At 43.7% G+C, this 17,059-nt stretch overlaps 1 pseudogene; it reads right to left on the bottom strand.

Moving 5' to 3' along the window:
- Positions 1-7,648: 7,648 nt before the first annotated feature.
- LOC139448496 (uncharacterized) lies at positions 7,649-16,027 on the bottom strand (annotated as a pseudogene).
- Positions 16,028-17,059: the final 1,032 nt, after the last annotated feature.

Below are 17,059 nucleotides of genomic sequence, written 5' to 3'. Positions count from 1 at the left end.
GGTGCAGGTGTAGCCTGTGGGTAGTCTGTGGGTAGCCTGTGGGTAGCCTCCGAGTAGCACAGGATACCTCCCACGGGGACAGAGGTGCAGGTGTAGACTGTGGGTAGCCGCCGAGTAGCACAGGCTACCTCCCACGGGGACAGAGGTGCAGGTGTAGCCTGTGGGTAGCCGCCGAGTAGCACAGGCTACCTCCCACGGAGACAGAGGTCCAGGTGTAGCCTGTGGGTAGCCTCCGAGTAGCACAGGATACCTCCCACGGAGACAGAGGTGCAGGTGTAGCCTGTGGGTAGCCTCCGAGTAGCACAAGATACCTCCCACGGGGACAGAGGTGCAGGTGTAGTCTGTGGGTAGCCTCCGAGTAGCACAGGATACCTCCCACGGAGACAGAGGTGCAGTCGTAGCCTGTGGGTAGCCGCCGAGTAGCACGGGATACCTGCCACAGAGACAGAGGTGCAGGTGTAGCCTGTGGGTAGCCGCCGAGTAGCCCAGGGTACCTCCCACGGGGGACAGAGGTGCAGGTGTAGCCTGTGGGTAGCCTCCGAGTAGCACAGGATACCTCCCACGGGGACAGAGGTGCAGGTGTAGCCTGTGGGTAGCCGCCGAGTAGCACAGGCTACCTCCCACGGAGACAGAGGTGCAGGTGTAGCCTGTGGGTAGCCTCCGAGTAGCACAGGATACCTCCCACGGAGACAGAGGTGCAGGTGTAGCCTGTGGGTAGCCTCCGAGTAGCACAAGATACCTCCCACGGGGACAGAGGTGCAGGTGTAGCCTGTGGGTAGCCGCCGAGTAGCACAGGATACCTCCCACGGGGACAGAGGTGCAGTTGTAGCCTGTGGGTAGCCGCCGAGTAGCACAGGATACCTGCCACAGAGACAGAGGTGCAGGTGTAGCCTGTGGGTAGCCGCCGAGTAGCACAGGGTACCTCCCACGGGGGACAGAGGTGCAGGTGTAGCCTGTGGGTAGCCTCCGAGTAGCACAGGCTACCTCCCACGGAGACAGAGGTGCAGGTGTAGCCTGTGGGTAGCCGCCGAGTAGAACAGGATACCTCCCACGGGGAAAGAGGGGCAGGTGTAGCCTGTGGGTAGCCGCCGACTAGCACAAGATACCTCCCTCGGGGACAGAGGAGCAGTTGTAGCCTGTGCGAAGCTGCCGAGTAGCTGGTGACGTCACACTTTACCGTGTGGTGGTGGACGTTTACAGTCAGTAACTCCCTTGCCTCGGGAAGATGTTCACAGGTTCTACTACACCAGATCAGAACCAGCCTTCAGTGCAGATCGAGAGTTATCTGGAGGCTGTGATTTGGTGTGCGACTTGTATGTCTTTCAATTGTACATCCTTCCAGTTATTAAAACTGTTCACGTTTTTCAATATTTGGTGCTGAACGTGAGCACAGCTATTTTCAAGTAGGTGACATTTGGTGCGGAACTAGGGTTGGTGTGTTCAGCTTCCTGTCCTCGGGAAAGGTACTGGCTGACCTAGCCAGAATTTGTGTTTTTATAGCAGGTTTAGGCCAGACTCTGCAGATATGTACAAGTAATGGCTGTTGAATGCCTAGTTATATTTTACAAAATTATAGTGAGTGAGTTGGGTTTTACGCCGATTTTAACAGAATTCCAGTTATATCACGGCGTGTCAGCTTAATGTGGGAGGAAAGCCCGAAGTGATGGTATCGGTGAAACCTACAAGCACGGGTACGCTGCTGACAAACCTAGAAACATAATCGGGGCGAACCGGGATTCGAACCCACAATCATAGATTTCTGGCGTGCCCAAGGGGCGCAACTCTGCACAGCGAATGGTGGCGCCTTAGACGACTGGGCCACCCGTGCCCCGTGTCCCTGCCACGCACTATATCACATGTCGATTCATGACACAGTCACATGAAGTTTCGGTCCAACCCTAAAGTGCCGGGTATTATTTATAAGTTTGTGTTTACAAACGCCTGCCAATGTAACAGTCTGTATCACATGACGATTCGTGATGTTTTAAGTTAAACACTGCATGTGCTGGGGCGCGTTGCAAGCCACCAATCGCTTAGAGAAAGCAACTTACTCGCTCACCCCGGGGTCTGCAACAGTTCGAAGCGCTTGCGCACTCTTCCAAAATGGCGGCGCAACCACCGCTTGGTTGCCTTAACGTAATGAAGAACGTAATAGAAGAGGCTCGATGACGAGTTTAGGGCTACTTTGAAGATGTGGATCCGACCGAGGATGATGGGGTGTCAGCTGCCTTTGCTCATTTCCTCGCTGATCCAGTCAAGAATTTCTTCTTCCGCTGTCAAAGTCAGCCGCCATTTTGGTTTGACAACGAAGCGAACTCAGCCAGCGATTGTTTCGCTTGCAAGCGGCGTAAAGTTAGCGCACTGTTGTTAGGCGAATCGCTGTACATCGCTTGCAAGCGATTGGCGCTTTGCAACGCACCCCTGGTGTGATCAAACTTTGCCGTGTGTTACCTGTGACGTCACACGTTGCCGTTGGTACCGGTGACGTCACATTTTGCCGTGCAGTACCGGAGACGTCACACTTTACCGGTGACGTCACACTTTGCCGTGTGGTACTGGTGACGTCACACTTTGAGGTGTGGTACGGGTGACGTCACATTTTGCCGTGCAGTTGATGTTATTAACAACTTTACACTAGATCGATATTTGTTTTTTTCCGAATTAAGGTCACGTTACTTTTATTCACACATGTTGCGCATGTCATAAAGGCGAGGTGGGTGTCACGAATGGGTCAACAGCTGGCTGTGGTGAGATGTACAGCAGTGTACACACGGGCGATGAATAACGCGTTATTATCAGATAGGAGTATAATTCATGTCCCAGTTTGGTTAATTTCGAAACCTTTTATCAAATATTTATCAGATTTGGCCATACGGCCAGGAAGACTTCATTCTAACGCTTAATACAAACATATTCATTAAATTGTACATATTTCCTATATTTTATAGACGATTGTGTGCAAACTTTTGATAAAAGGCTGTTTTTCCACAATGGTAATTGTCATCACTTTTATTATTATTATTATCGTCTGTATATAATTATATTTGAGTCTGTGACAGGATCTGTCCAACTGTTTTTGTCAACCCCATCAAATTGGTTGGTTTGTTGTTCAACGCCGCACTCAGTAATATTCCAGCTGTATGACGGCGGTCTGTAAATAATCGAGTCTGGACCAGACAATCCAGTGATTAATATCATGAGCATCGGTCCACGCAATTGGGATCAATGACATGGATCAACCAAGTCAGCGAGTCTGACCACCCGATCCCGTTAGTCGCCTCTAACGACAAGTATGTCGCCTTTTACGGCAAGCATGGGTTGCTGAAGACCTATTCTACCCCGGAATCTTCACGGGTCCAATCTTATACATTTGTAGCAGGCCTCTTGCAGAGTTATTCCCACTTCTTTGAGTTACATTGCCATAGTTGGCACCGGCACCGGCACCGGCAGCCTCATCTTTCTTGAAGTCACCATCTTCTTCATGCCATGTGACAGTAGGAGGAATTCTTCATCTGTCCAATGTAAGTCGTCACGGTACATTTTGAATATGACCACGACGTCACATTGTTATTACTGCTTTCAAGTTTATTTGTTCGTTGTGTAACGCCGCACTCAGCAATATTACAGCTATATGACGGCGGCCTGTAAATAATCGAGTCTGGACGTCAATCCGTGATTGACGTTATGAGCCTGGATCCACGATACGATACAAGATATGATGACATGCATCAACCAAGTCAGCGAGCCTGTTAGTCGACTTTTACGACAAGCATAGTCATCTGTTACGGCAAGCATGGGTTGCCGAAGACCGATTCTACCCCGGATCTTCACAGGCCTCAAGGCATCATGGGCCGATGTCCCACACGAAAGGTGGCACTGTCATTGTGGTGTTCATTGCATCTTGTATTTACATGTCCAAATATATCAACACTCGTTGATATATTTGATATCAAAAGACACAAGGGTGAGATTCTCTATGTATTCTATGAACAATGTAGCCATAGTGTTGTCAACACATCACATTGTTTTTTCTACAAGAATAATTTCATTGATATATAGAGAATCTTGCTTTTGATATCAAATATATCAACACGAGTTGATAAAAGTGGAAAAACTCCGAGGCTTGTAGACAGTAGTTTTCACCGGAAGTGTCCCATTATACAGGGAATACCTTAAGTGTAAAAAGTTCTGCTGACAACTTCAGAAACAAAGCCATTAGTGATGTCATTTGATTGTGACGTCATTGTAACAATGACGTCACAATGGTCTGCAAAGCACTGTGGTGCAATTTCATTGCAGCAATATCTATAAATAGTTTTATCATACAATGGGTAGTTTCTCGGCAGGATAAAGCCAACGGATAAAAACGATTTCCGTTGGGGTCGTATACGGATAGAGATGCAAATATCAAAGGTCAAGTAGTGACTACTTTCAGTGTTTATAAACAAACATGGCGTCGCCCTTGTCATTGGGCAATCGAGTCAGAATTAACCATCGGGAATCTGGATAAACTACAAGGCTCGCTAAATACAACATTATGTTTATTCCTAATACAGGATATTTAACATCGCCAAACACACTCGCGTGATAATCTCTATATATAGAGTAACTAGCTTGGCAGAGTATCAACAAGAACCATCTTTTAACTTCTTTTGGTATGACACCGCTAGGATCCAACTCCGGACATTCCACTCTTCGGGCTGACGTTCTACCACTAGACGTATTCATCACGAAAGCGTGTATTTTTCTGTCAAGCAGTTTATTCATAATGTTGAAAAGATAGAATAGCATTCATCAAATTGCACTTACATCATGGTGAGCTACAACCCTGAAACACATACCATGAACTACAAAATGCAGCTTGCCCAATGCTCCCAATGTGCAAACAAATTTCTGCTCATTGCATGCGATGGGCAATAGTTTTGAATGAAAAATAATTCTCCAAATATTTCACAATATTGGCAACCAGCTTGCTCATTTCACGCAATTGGCAGGTAATCGTTCCGCCAAAAGAGCGCTATTGAAATTGGTATTGTTTTACATGTTTTGTTTTTAATAAAGTAAACACTATTATTAATTGATTAAACTGTAATGAATAACAACCAAACAAATATGTGATCTTAAACAACTTAATTTTCTAAATAATAACACGATTTCGTGAGTAGATATAGTTCAGCCAAGATCATAATTTAGTGATTTTAAGAAAGTTAATAATGGTTGATCGCATTAAAGTCTACAATAGGTCTGACGTATTATTTTCGACCCGTATTTGATAAGTGTTTTACAGCCTAAGTTGATAAACCATATTAATAGTATTTTATGATTTAATGTTGATGCATCCGTGTGTGAAAAAAACCCAACATTGAACAGATCTTTGTAAAATAACTCGGTGAATAGATCCTTATAAAATAACTTTTTCTTTTTGGCTTCTGTGAATAAGATTTTAAAACTCATACACGTCAATGACAATAGCATGCATTAGGCACCTGCACAGATTGGATGTAACATATACATGTTTCCTGGAGACTAATTGTTGTCTGGAACGTCACGGGTTATTTTGAAAATAAATAAAGTAGAGTAATTTATTTTTTCACAAAACATTTTTTTCAGGATATCCATTTTGTCCAGCGAACATTATAGTATTTAGAAAATACTGGTTCAAAACTAACATTTTTTATAAATAAAAAGAGCAGAATTAAAAATTTCAAAAATAAATATTTGTAAGGACATTCTTTTTGTGAAGCGAACAATATATCACAATGATATAACTGGAAAAATGTTAAAAGCGGCGTTAAACTCAACTTACTCACTCACTCACTAATCGCCGTACATACTTTTTCATACATATTGAAACCGTCCTTTTTAGGGGACCGTTTATACCTAGAATTGTTACGGGGAATTAACTCCGGGATCTCCACGCCTTCAAAAACAGACAGAGAGGTTTTCAGGCGAAATGCAGGAATCTTTATTATATGTGACGCCACAATGCAACAACATATATTCAAAACATCTCAGTATTACATTTAATAGTTTAGACATCATAATAAGCAATTAAATAGTACAGCATTAACATATTGAAATCAATAATTAAGAATGATAATGAGTTACATCATTACAGCATAGTAAAATATTTTCTGGTGCCTTGTTGGAGATATAACAATGATTACATAGTTGTAACCAGGGTAACCGCGGCACAGATACCTGGGGCTTTAGCCGGGCGTCACGGTACGTGCACCCCTTGAACAATGGCTGGCGGCCAAGCGTGCGTTGAACCGTAGCCTTAACCCTAACGAGGTAACTGCCGACACTTACTTCAAGATAATGATGATTAAACACTTTAACACTAATCAAAAACTTCTGACGTTTACCAATTATAAGTAAATAAATTAAAACATGAGAAACAGTTTATATAAGAAGTCTGGAATTTGTATTGTCACTTTTATCTATTACACTGCCGCTGAATTGCCTGTATCTTTATAGACTATTCTACGACATTAAACACAAAATCAACCGGCGCTTCACGATAGTGCGGATGCACTTACGTGACAACTAGTTAAAAGACATTGCCAAATCTGTGCGTATTTAGCTACGGAAACAGTGTTACTTTTCGTGTATTGTGTTCTAGACATATACGGTCACAGACTGGTTATCTTTAAATACATACATTTAGCTGCCGATGCTATGCTACTCATTATATTGAAACAAGAAATGTTTCCCGTGAAAATACAAACAGTTAGACGAATAACATGACCAGAAATATAAATGCAGATAATAGAACATGTTGACCTACAAGTCACTTGATACCGAAACGTTATACACGTTGAACATATTGTTTAATAAGCATCCACGACTTCCATAACTAAAATGGCGTTATATGTTAGATTGATATTTAAACGACTAGAATACTAACGCTCGTATTTTATCCGGGACGCTCTATTATTCCCTATCATTCAGTATAGTATTTGATTTCTAGATGAACTGTATGAAATTAACATATAGCAGCCAAATCGTAGATTTTGAACAATACTTTCTCATTAACTGTAACATAAGTTCATTGAACCAGCAGAGTAACAAAGTTAGAATTATTTACAGCACGTTTAACCAAAATGGCAAAGTAATGAGTAAAAGTAACTTACCTTCAAAAACAGACAGAGAGGTTTTCAGGCGAAATGCAGGAATGACTCTATGCCAAGATACCCCTGCATTTATACCCGAGACCTCCAGTCCACGTTTGAAAGCATGTCACTACCCATCTGTCCAGTTTGGGATTGATAACAATGGTTTCCCACATGGTGGTCAAATTATGCAAGTTTTGATGTGCTGACTTGCTTAGTTAATTGTTTATTGGCTGGTCGGCTGTGTTTGAAACTGGTCAGCCGGGTCTAGAATTTCTATAGCGCTAGCTGATTAGCATCTGCCAGCTCGTTTGACTGGTTTCGACAGCTTGCATCTCCATGCGTTACGTATTATGATAGGCGTCTTGTAAACTATGTAGCGTTTACTGGCTTTGGAATGTGAAACTTAAAGTAGAAGAATATATTTGATTTTGATAAAACTTGAAGAAAAATATGATGATTTTCGCACTGTTATAGTACCCCTGGACGTCGTGGAGCTTTTGACCGCAAAAGCCTATTAATATTTTCGTTATACAGGTGTTGACGTAAACATAATACAATTGTACACAAAAATACATAAAACATTTTAAAGTAACACAGCAAAAATATGTGAACATGACAAAGGATATGCACTGCTTAGACAGCCCACTTAAAATACCTTTAACATACAAGAAGGATCTAAAATTTGGTATCTACCATCATGAACCATAAGAATGTAGGCAGCGAAAGGTTGATTGAACATTTTCTGGAGTTTACGGGCAGTAAAGAAAGAGACTCGAAGCGTGTTCGGGACCGAGAGAGACGTTTTGGTTAGGAGGTTAGTCACAGTAAAGGCGGGCCATTCAACAGTAAGGGTGGGAAAGAAATATCCAGAGATTCGGAGCTGTTCCACTGTGTATGGGGGTTGAATATCCCAGTAGGAAGGACAGAGACTGACAGCCAGAATAGGAAGAGAGACACATTCTGGACCAGTGGTGAGTTCAAGAACGAGACCATTGTGAGTCCTACGATTGCGTTCATAGATGAGAAGGAGAAGAATAGAAGCCACAGCAAGTGTGATCACTCCTAGAAGGATTGACACATGATAGTCGGCAAGATCAGACACAACGAAGCTGGGACTAGAAGTGGTTTGTGAGTTATAATTTAGTACTGGAGGCTGTACTGCTTTAACTGGCGCCACACGAGTAACCAACAATAGTGCAGCAGAGAGTGCGCGAACTTTGAAAAACATCCAAACAACTAAAATAATTGAAAGAACTGACATAGCCGAAGCGGTGATGGCTATAATTGCATTTGGATCAGGCCAAGAACTTGGTAAAGTGATTTGACCATCAAGCAATGGTTCCGTAATAGACTGAAATATGGTTTGATCTTTTCTTGCCCTTTCAGCGACACGTTTAAGACTGAGATGGGACTTTTGATCATTGGCCAAAATATTGGAAATTTCATGAGAAAATATATCAAATTTTGGAATGGTGAAGTTAACTGCTTTTCTGAAAGTTGTATCACCAGCAATACTAGAGAGGGTAGAATCCTCGAAGAAGTGTTGAAGAAGAGCAAGGTTGACAGGGTGAAGGTGTGAGATCTGGTGTTGTGAAGTGCGACAAGAACCGAAAGGTGCAGGATAATACAGATCTTCAGTGGACAGAGAACAGTAACATGGAGTAGCAATAAGACAGAAGTTACAACCGGGGATCATACGATGAGTACCAGGACAGGTGAGAGTAAGGAAGGGTATTCTATATACGAGAACATTTGAGGTATCAATTGAGATAAGCTGAGGTGGCTGAGGTTTGGTGACATATCGAAAATCACAAAGAGATTTGATCAGACTCTTACTATTTTGAAAGAGTGCAAGGCTACATGATGGTTTGGGGGAGGATTGGAGAGCTATTCTGATAGGACAGTGTAGGACGAATTCATCACCAGAGCAGTGTGCTAAGGTAGAACTGTCCATACTGAGGAAATGACGGGAATCCAAGGACAGGGCAAAGTAAGGAGGAATATCAAGGAGTTGAGTCGAGTGGGATGATGTATCGTTCACAGGCACTGGGAGAGAAATAACTTTATACATTTGGAAAGGTTTAGGCAAGGATGATAAGGGAAACTTAACAGAAACATAGACGTGGGCCTTTGTACGGGCAAAGATGAATTTTGCTTGAGAATAGTAATATGTTGGGTTGGTTTGGAGCAATCGAAAGTTTGGGTACTTGTTAGATAAGATTGAGGCAATATGATGAATAGTTTGTTCCAGAATTTGTGGGGCAATTAGCAGAGGGGATAATTTATTTTTAGCCAAGTCTAAAATGCCTAATTTGAGCTCTTCAAGTTGATGCTCCACAGTATTTGAATTTTGAATTTGGTCTATCAAAATTGAAGTAAGGGAAGCAAAAGTAGCTTGAACATTTCTAGCATTATTCTGGATCGCAGCGGCTGTGAACGTAAGGGCATCATGATTGGCCTTAACACCTTTTAGCGCATTTTTAAATCTATTGTCTACCAATTTCATAAATGACGAGAGATGGGAAGAATGTTGTTTGAGGACATTGGATAGGTTTATGTCATGTTTGGTAAGGGCATTAATATGTTTGGCAAGCAGGTTGACGTCGTCAGTGGTGGCTGTACCAAACAATGTTTTGGAAAGGGACCCTACAAAACTTAGAACTGCTCGTTTGGAGCGACTTGATGAGGGGACCTTAGATTCAGGGATGAGCTTAATGATTTGGTGCCTAGTTTCATTTAGCAGTGAAACACACCTGGTTTTGATGACGTTAAGGTGCATTTGGATTTGGTGCAGTATAGCACACGTTCCATTGCCACTCATGGTGGGAATGCTTGGGACATGGGGAAGCTTGACCTCGTAGGTATGAACCCAGTATTCGGTAGCAAAATGGACTTGTGTGGTTGGCTTAAAAACTATTCCATAGTTGAGTCTCTGAACAGGGCTGGTGCCGAGGGTAGGGCGGGCAAACAGAGCCATAAGCCACAGGATAATCAAGCTCCAGGATGAACCTTTGATGAAATGAAAAGGAGCCATTAGAAGAGTTGACCTGGTTGAGAAGAATGTTGTGGCCACAAACACCTAAACAACCTAGCACTATGGGAGACAGAACACTTGGTAACTGCAAAAGGGGTGGTCACTCATATCTTATGGCCATGCAATTCACGTCATAGAAGATAGGGGGGTAGCTTGATAACACCTATGCTAATGAATCATTGGAAGTACTTATGTCCATGTTTGCGCTTCTTACCAGACATCGTTCTAGACCTATGGAAGTGCTTGATCAGGGATGGATCAAGATTGGAGGCGGGCTCCCAGGTCGTTTCTGAGTAGCCTAACCACTTGATTTGGTACTGTTTGGTACCGTTTGCCATTTTACATCTGATAATTTTGTCAACAGGATACGTTTGATTATCTTGAGATTTGTCATCCTGTTGACGGTTATTGGGTGGTGCAGAGTCTGTATCACTGATGTGTGGCTCTGGAAGAACCACCTGTGTGTCTGAGGATGTGTCAGCATCAGCAGACGTGCTGGTTAGAGGGGAATGTGCTTCAGCAGAAGTGCTGGGACGAGGGGCATGTGCTTCAGCAGAAGTGCTGGGACGAGGAGCATGAGTGTCCGTTTCAGCAGAAGCGCTGGGATGAGGAGAATGACGACCATGGTTGGGAGTGTGATCTGGAAGGCGGTCGTTGGGAGTGCGAACATTGTGGGGCTTGAGGCGATTGGCATGGATAAGTGCCTTGTGCGTCTTGTTCGTTTGAACATGTTGTAGCTTGAAGGTGTGATTGGGACCAAGCACAAGTATGGTGTAGGGACCTACCCATTTAACTGACAGTTTGGGGGACCTACCAGGGAGAACATGGGAATTTTTCATCAGGACCAGATCACCTACTGAGTATTGGGGATCTTTAGCTTTGAGGTCAGTGCGCTCTTTGTTGATTTCTTGAGAAATCTTCATATTGTCCTTAGCAATGGTTTTGGCTACCTTGAGATTGTCAAGAAGGGTCTGAAGATGGCGTTCTGCCGTTTTGCCTAGAGAGGGCTTGGGAAGAAGAGCAACATCAATAGGGAGATGCATCTCTCTGCCAAAGAGAAGATAGAAGGGAGTGTAGCCAGTGGAGGCACATGGTGCACTGCGCATTGACATCATGACACAGGGGATTAGGTCTGCCCAATTGGACTGTTCAGAGTCACAATAAGCTCTGAGTGCCTGCTCAATGGTCCTATTACGTCTTTCACACATGCCATTGGTTTCAGGATGATATGATGACGTCAGATGGTGCTTGATGTCCAACAATTCACACAGAGCATTGACAAGTTTCGAAGTGAACTGCCGACCTCTATCAGAAAGAAGGGTTTTGGGAGCCCCAAAGCGAGTAATGACCTGGTTGAACAGAATTTTGGCTACCTCAGTGGCATCCTGAGTCTTCATAGCAAAGCCTTCAGTCCAACGCGAAAAAGAGTCAACTACCAGCAGGACATATTTGTAACCATCTTTAGTTTCTGGGAGGGGACCAAGGATATCTATGTGAAGGCGAGAAAATGTGTCCTCTATGGGCATTGGGACCATAGGAGCATGTTTGCTATGGGACTTAGGTTTGATTTTCTGACATACCTCACATGACCTAATGTAATTTTCTATGTCTTGATACATACCAGGCCAGTGGTATTTTGACAGGAGAGCTTGAAAGGTGGAATCCCTTCCAAGATGACAACCACCTACTTTGGAGTCATGATAGGCGAATAGGACATCCTTGCGCTTGATAAGGGGGACAACAAGCTGGGTAATTTGGGGAGGCCTATGGGCTTTGGTACCTCTATGTTTTGCTTGATAGACATGATAGAGAATACCATCCCTGACTACATACTCCTGTGAGCGTCCTACAAGACCTTTGATTTGGGCATCATTGTACGTTGTAGGGATTTCATCTTTGGAAATGTAGTCAATAATTGGCCTGAGGTCAGGGGAATTTCTCTGTTGCATCAGAAACTGATCATCATCTATGTCAACTGCTGCCACAATGACAGATGGGCCAGATGGTGATGGTTTGTTTGCGTAATAGAGATCAACGGCTAGTGGAACACGAGCGTCTGGGTCTTGGTCAGAATCAGGTTGGACGGTTGAGGGTGGGACAGTAGAAGTGGAGAAGTGTGTTGGGGTCGGGGACTTATTGTTAGCCACATCAGGGGAGGAAGGGGGTACAAAGGGAGAGGATGACACAACTAAAACTGATTTGTCTTTTGTGGTGGCAGTGCATGAGGCTACTTGCGCATATGTTCTTTCAGATGGTAATGGAGGTGATGGTATGTCATCTGTGATAGGCACAGTCTTAGGCTCAGGGTATTTAGTACGAGATAAAGCATCTGCATTTGTGTTTGACTTCCCTGGCCTGTGTACTATTTCATAATCGTAATCTTGTAGCATAATTGACCATCGTCCAAGGCGACCTGTTTCTTCTTTGATGTTTTTGAGCCAAGTAAGAGCCTTGTGATCAGTGTAAATTTTGAATTTGGTCCCAGCCAAGTAAACTCTAAATGTCTTTATCCCTTCTACTACTGCCAAACATTCAAGTTGTGTTACCCCCCAATTCTTTTCTGATGAGTGAAGTGATCTACCCCCATAACAGATGACATGTTCCTTACCATCTAAACCATGTTGCCCTAAAATGTAACCAAGAGATGTGTTGGAAGCATCTGTTGTCAGAATGAAAGGTTTTGTAGGGTCTGGATAGGCAAGGATTGGGGATGTTGTCAGTTTTTGTTTTAAGACAGAGAAAGCTTGTTGACATTTGTCTGTCCTAGAAAATTTAACATCTTTCTTGAGAGTGTCATAGAGAGGTGACGCTATTCCTGAGAAATTGGGAACAAATTTCCTGTAGTAACTACAAAGGCCAAGAAAATGACGAACATCATGAACATTCTTTGGTGGAGGAATTTGGATGACTGCCTCAATCTTAGATTGGTCAACTTCAATGCCAGATTTGGTGAAAATGTGTCCAAGATATTGAACTTGTTTTGCTGCAAATTTACATTCGCTGGGTTTCAAGGTCAAGCCTGCTTGCTTTATCTTTTGAAAAACACATTTGAGATGATTCAAATGTTCTGAAAAGGTTTTGGAATACACGATGATATCATCGACATGAATAAGGACGTATTTCCAGTTCATGTCTTTGAGAGCTTCTGAAATAGTACTTTGAAAAGCCATTGGAGCATTTTTGAGGCCGAAAGGTAAACGGTTCCATTCGAAAACACCGTCTGGTGTAATAAAAGCAGATTTGTGTTTGGTTTCTGGATGTAGAGGAATTTGCCAAAAGCCACTAGCACAATCCAAAACACTAAAGATTTTTGCATGACTTTCACCTACTGCGTCGATGACATCTTCGAATCTAATTAAAGGGAAGAACATTGGCTTGGTAACCGCATTGAGGCATCTGTAGTCTACCGCAAAACGATAACTGTTGTCACGTTTTCGAACCATAACAACTGGTGAGTGCCACTCAGAAGAACTTGGTTGAATGATTTTGGCATCTAGCATTTCCTTAATTTGTTTTGAGCACTCTTTTCTAATTTCCGCACTTTGACGATAAAATGGGCGCCTAACGGGTCTAGCATCACCTGTCTCTATCTTATGTCTGTGAAGATGTGTGTGTCCTAGTTCAGACCAATTGTGAGAAAAGGCAGAATGTTGAGAATGAAGGAAAGAAAGAAGCTCCTGTTTTTGCGAAGAAGACAGGTCTGAGTCGGAAAGGTCAAAGGAAAGGTCTGAGGGGGGAGTGTGTTTGCGGTGAGAAGGGGGCTGGGATGGGATTGTGGATGTGTGTGTTGTGGATCCTGATCTACTCTGACCACGAGGGACTGATGCATTGATCAGAGAATGACGTGGGCGTGATGTGACATGGGATGGTCTGAGTTCTGGTTCAGGTGAATCTGATAGCAATGAGACGCTTGATGGGTCGACCTCACACGCTACCGCTAGCACTCTTTTGGTGTTGATATGAATAGGGGATTTGGTAGGGTTGAGGAGGCGCATATAAACACCTTTCTTTGTCTTTGTCACCAAACATCTGCCACCCTGCAGTTTAACTCTTGAAAGTTCAGGAACCGGTTCTAAGAGGAGAACGGAACCTTGCCTATTGCGGGAGATTTGGACCGGGATGTCTACCTGGCAAGAAGGTGGAACTGTGATGGGTTTCTTGGCCCTAACATAGCCTGCACTTGACTCTACCAGGGGAACAGTGATCAGACCTTCTTGAATAATGAAGCACTTGTCAGCTAGGGAGATAGTAGCCTTATACTCGGTGAGGAAGTCTATACCTAATATCAAGGAATGGTGAAGAGATTGGAAAACATAAACTGACTGGGGTAGAAGAAGGTTACCTATACAGATGTCCAAAGAAATAGCACCTAACACCTTGTGTATTTCACCACCTACACCTACGATTTCATGAAGGTCAGATTCTTGTAGGTGACCTAATGTGTAGCCTACCTTTTGAAGGAAGCCCATGCTGACACAGGACACAGAGGCTCCTGTATCAACTAGGGCTGTTGTCTTCACTTGCTTTACCCGCACTAGAACAGTGTTCTTAACTAAGGGAGCCACAAGCGAGACCAAGGGTTTTTCATGCCTGATTCCAGACTTCTGAGAATCAGGCGCGAGTCCCTATTGCCTAGGGTATTCATTCTGCGAATGATATGCCCTCATGCATACACTAGAATGGTGTCCTACTTTATGGCAAAAAGTACATTGTGTGTGGAAATGTGGGCAATACAATCTGTCTAAACAGTACATACCGCATCCTATGCATTTCCTTTGTAGGTACGGGGGTACTGGATACTGTGGGCGTCTCTGTTGTCGGTTGGTGCCGTTGTAGTGTTGAGGGCCCGGATTCCTCTGAGTTAGTTGACTCTGCTGTTGGCTGAATTGTTGAGACGGTGGTGTTGACATCTGATAAAGGGGGCCATGAAACCGATTCCGTCTGGGTTGAAATGGTTCATGACGGGGAGGCTGGAACTGCAGCTGTTGTTCTTGTTGTAGCTGGTGCTTGGTTGCTGGTGTTCCTGTGGCTTGTACTGCTGGGGCGTCTGTCTTGGTGATAAGGGTGGCCACGAGCTCCGACAGTTGGTCCACTTTCATGGCCATGTTGACCTCTGGGGACCTTAGACCCAACTGAGACCTCTCAGCCAGTTCTGCACCTGACGAACAGCTTCAAGTGAGGCCGGTTCCTTGTTGATCACCCACTGGCGGATGCTCGGACGGAGGCCATTAACTGCCACTGCCACAATCATTGACATTGGCAGTTCCTGGTTCCGAGTTGCTCCCTGTATTCTAGTAAGGAAGTCATTGATTGTTTCCTCCTTTGACTGTGCCATCTGGAGGAGGTTCACATCAAATGTTTTTGGCCTGTTAAATCTAGATTTAAAGGCTTCCTCCAGACGGCCCATGTCGTTTCTTGTCTCTTCCGCCAGGTCCTGGTGCCAGAGCTTTGCCGTTCCTTCTAGGTAGAAGGGAAACAACAAACATTGTCGATCCTGGTTATAATTAAAAAGTTTGACGAAGGTCACGAACTCTTGCCACCAGGACGTTGCTTCCTCTTGTCCTGTGTATGGCCTCAGCTTAATATGTGGTGTGGCCATTGTATGGGAGGGAGGTTCAGCTGCTGACGGGGAGGCTGTTGAAGCAGATGAAGGGGATGGGGATGGCGCTGGCAAGGGTGTTGTCCTGTACGTTGATGCCGTTGATGTTGACGCCGTTGATGACGTTGTTGCTGTTGATGACGTTGGTGCGGGGGTGGTTAGGGAGGGGGAGGCTGGAAGGGGTGATTCCTGCGTCTTGAGCAAACTGGTTAGGTTCAACCGTGGCTCAGGCCGTCGAAGCTTCTGTTTGTAGTTGGTAGGCGTGGCACCGGTCATCTAGGATAAGCTCCACCAATTGAAACCGTCCTTTTTAGGGGACCGTTTATACCTAGAATTGTTACGGGGAATTAACTCCGGGATCTCCACGCCTTCAAAAACAGACAGAGAGGTTTTCAGGCGAAATGCAGGAATCTTTATTATATGTGACGCCACAATGCAACAACATATATTCAAAACATCTCAGTATTACATTTAATAGTTTAGACATCATAATAAGCAATTAAATAGTACAGCATTAACATATTGAAATCAATAATTAAGAATGATAATGAGTCACATCATTACAGCATAGTAAAATATTTTCTGGTGCCTTGTTGGAGATATAACAATGATTACATAGTTGTAACCAGGGTAACCGCGGCACAGATACCTGGGGCTTTAGCCGGGCGTCACGGTACGTGCACCCCTTGAACAATGGCTGGCGGCCAAGCGTGCGTTGAACCGTAGCCTTAACCCTAACGAGGTAACTGCCGACACTTACTTCAAGATAATGATGATTAAACACTTTAACACTAATCAAAAACTTCTGACGTTTACCAATTATAAGTAAATAAATTAAAACATGAGAAACAGTTTATATAAGAAGTCTGGAATTTGTATTGTAACTCTTATCTATTACACTGCCGCTGAATTGCCTGTATCTTTATAGACTATTCTACGACATTAAACACAAAATCAACCGGCGCTTCACGATAGTGCGGATGCACTTACGTGACAACTAGTTAAAAGACATTGCCAAATCTGTGCGTATTTAGCTACGGAAACAGTGTTACTTTTCGTGTATTGTGTTCTAGACATATACGGTCACAGACTGGTTATCTTTAAATACATACATTTAGCTGCCGATGCTATGCTACTCATTATATTGAAACAAGAAATGTTTCCCGTGAAAATACAAACAGTTAGACGAATAACATGACCAGAAATATAAATGCAGATAATAGAACATGTTGACCTACAAGTCACTTGAAACCGAAACGTTATACACGTTGAACATATTGTTTAATAAGCATCCACGACTTCCATAAC

Source organism: Haliotis cracherodii, unplaced genomic scaffold, assembly GCF_022045235.1.
Source record: "Haliotis cracherodii isolate W230 unplaced genomic scaffold, xgHalCrac1.p SCAF_7, whole genome shotgun sequence".
In the NCBI taxonomy this organism is placed as follows: Eukaryota; Metazoa; Mollusca; class Gastropoda; order Lepetellida; family Haliotidae; genus Haliotis; species Haliotis cracherodii.
This window is presented reverse-complemented; position numbering and strand designations above follow the sequence as displayed.